This window comes from Volvox carteri, assembly GCF_000143455.1.
Source record: "Volvox carteri f. nagariensis unplaced genomic scaffold VOLCAscaffold_80, whole genome shotgun sequence".
In the NCBI taxonomy this organism is placed as follows: domain Eukaryota; kingdom Viridiplantae; phylum Chlorophyta; class Chlorophyceae; order Chlamydomonadales; family Volvocaceae; genus Volvox; species Volvox carteri.
In genome coordinates this window covers 315,099-318,130 of record NW_003307623.1, presented here as the reverse complement: position 1 = coordinate 318,130, position 3,032 = coordinate 315,099, and positions in this window count along the sequence as shown.

Here is a 3,032-nt window from a genome sequence, read left to right as displayed (position 1 = left end):
GTGGCGCACAGCATATCGCAACATGCCACGGACATGCCACACCATAATTTGTATCCTTTCGTACGTCGCTTTCCGTCGTTGTACTCACGTCGGGCTTTGTTGTTGTACCGGGGTTTGGGTCGCAGCGGCACTATCGGCGGATGCGGAGCGGTTGCTGTACGAATGTCGGGAGCTGTTGGAGTACAGCTGGAACGTGGGGGAAAACGGCATCGAAGTGGCGGCGGCGGCGGCGGCGGCAGCAGCCTCCGCGGCGGCGGACAGCAGCCGCGGCGAGGGGTCGGAGATGGAAATCAAGGCGGCGGCCGCCAGCATCCGCAGCTGGCGTTTCGTACAGGTTCGTGTCTTAGATTTTATGCGTACGACAGGTATAGTTTTGTGTATTCATGTTTGTATGTTCATGTGTGCATTTGTGTTTATCTAGTCTCCCCTATCCCTCCCGGTCTGCCCCTTAGGCGCACACCTCCCAGCTGCTAGCGGACCTGCTGACGGCACATCCACATGTGTACGGCACGGCGCCAGCAGTCGCGGTGGACGCTGCTGGGGGAAGTGCCACCAGCGGCGGCGGCGGCGCCGCCGCTACGTCCCCTGAGGATGCAAAGGAGGCGGCGGCGACGGCGGCCTCCGCCGCCTCCTCCGCCACCGCCGCCAGTGTACGGGCAGCTGAGTTGCGGTCATACGTGTCCAGTCGGGTGACGGATGTGAGGGCAACAGCGGATCGGGAGTTGCAGAAGGCAAAGGAGCGATTGGACAGGGTCAACGCGACTGTCGTACGGCTGCAAACACAGGTACGGCACCTAGAGATTTATCCAAGTACCCATTTTATTCGGCCGGACTTGGTATTGTTTCCGTTTCTGTTGCATTTCGTGTTTGCGGCTTTTCCAACTCCACTTTCCGCAACCTTTTGCCCGCCCGCACATATGGCCGTACGCAGCTGGTGGAGGAGTACGACGTGGCCGTATCACGTGGTCTGCCCGCGGGTGTGGTTCCGGAGCCTCGGGAGTGGTTGGAGGACGTTAAAGGCCGACTGGACGCCGCGAGGCAGATGGAGGCTGCAAGGAGGGCTGAGCAGCAGGTGGGGTTGGGGAGGGGGAAATGAAGTGGTGGGGTAAACTGGGGTTTCAGGGGAGAGTTCCCACTGATTCAAAAAATATAAATATTTTAAGATTTTTTTAAGTCCAACATCAACTCTTCCCCTCTATTGCTGGCTGTCCTCGTTGCCGTACATGTCCGTGTCGTACGATGGTATTGTCGTACGTGTCGTACTTTCTATTAGGCCGCCGCCGCTGCGGGCGCCACGCTGGGCCTTATGGGTAGGGAAGTGAGTTCGATGCTGAGCTCTGAGGAGGCGGTGGTGATGCGGCAGCGGGTGGGTCTGGAGGCCGCGGCGGGGTCAGTGCTGGTGGCGGCGGCGGTGGAGCGGCTGCGGGCGGCGGACCGAGGACTGCGGTACGGCAACGGTGGCCATGGCAGCGGCGGTCAGGGAGGTGTAATGGAGCCCGGACCAGATTGGAAGAGCGTTCTTGTCGGTACGTATGTACGTATGTACGTATGTATGTACGTACGTATGTTTGAGTGTGTTTTTAATGCTAGCATGTGTACGAATTACAAGGGGGTTACAAGTTCCGCGCAGGTGCGGGGGCAGTCCGTGAAAGCCGGGGGGAGGGGAGAGCCATGGGCGTGATGGGCGGGACGGGTGAAGGGAGAACGACAGTGGGTTTGGGCATGGGCCGACCCGATGACGTCGATGTCGTACCACTGCTAGTTGCCCATCAACCAAAGTAACCGGATTTAACTAACCGATATTAACCAATCGGATCCGCTCCTCAGGCGGCGTGACGCTGTTGCTTCCCCCCGAGGGCGCCACTGCCCCCCGGCTGGTCAGCGACCCGCGGGTCGCGGCGCGTGCTGAGTGGTGTTTGTCATACCCGCCGGCTGTCGGGCTGCTGCGTCGGGCGGTGAAGGACTCGGCTGAGGTAGAGGTGGTGGAGAGTACGGCACGGGGTATTGCACTGGGTTTCGACCAGATGACTTTATTGCTGGTGGGTCCTGGCGAGGGTGGGAGGGGTATAGGAGGGGGAGGGGGCTCCAGGGAGTCTTTCGTTGCTGGTGGGTCTCGGTTGGTGGTTGTGGTGGTTGTGATAGTTGCAGGATCCGCGTGTAGAACGTCTCCTTCCCTCAGGGAACTGGCGGCTAGGGAACTGAAGAGCTCACAACTATGATGATCACAACCTGGATGATAACTGTACGACAATTTAACGGCACCTAGAAGAAAACCCCTGAAACAACCTCGGAGGGCTTGGGTTGTGACCCAGTGGGGTGTTTGCTGCTCCCTTGTTCCTTTCCCTCACCTCCCCCCGGGCCCCCTCCCCCGCAGTGCGAGCGGCACATGCGATACCCCACCAAAATGTTGGAGTCTAGACTGCAGGTGAGGCAAGTGAGGCAGTAGCTATAGCAGGAATTGTAGCAGCAGTAGTCGTAGCAGTTGCACTGACAGCAGTAGCAACAATAGCACTCATTCGCGCTTCCCCCACCCTTCCCCCACACCTCACCCCACCTCCACACCCCACACCTCACAACCCACCCGACCCCACATCCCGCCCCTCACACACCCCGCAGGAGCAACGCAAGACGTCGGCGGACAGGGGTACCGCCGGTCTGACACGTAAGACGGTTGAGGAACGGGCTGCTGCCCGGTGCGCGGAATGGTAAAGTGAAGAAGAAATTCAACCAACCGCGGGTAAACGGCGGCGGGAGTAGCTATGAGTCTCTTTAGGTAGACAAAGGCCTCGTCATCGTATTAGTGACGCGCATGCGTGGATTCACAGTTGGCGGTTTGCAGCCTCGTTTCTCGCCAGCATCCATTCGTCCATCGGCCCCTAATCAGTTTCTCTCGTCCTGCCCCCAGAATACTATCTAAATTGCTTCCTCCTTTGACTTGTCGTACATGTACGATGCTTTTGAGAAAAAAAACAAGACAGGCAGGCAAGCTCCTAACCCGAATCCGAGAGGTCCGTAGCCGTTAGATGAGAAAT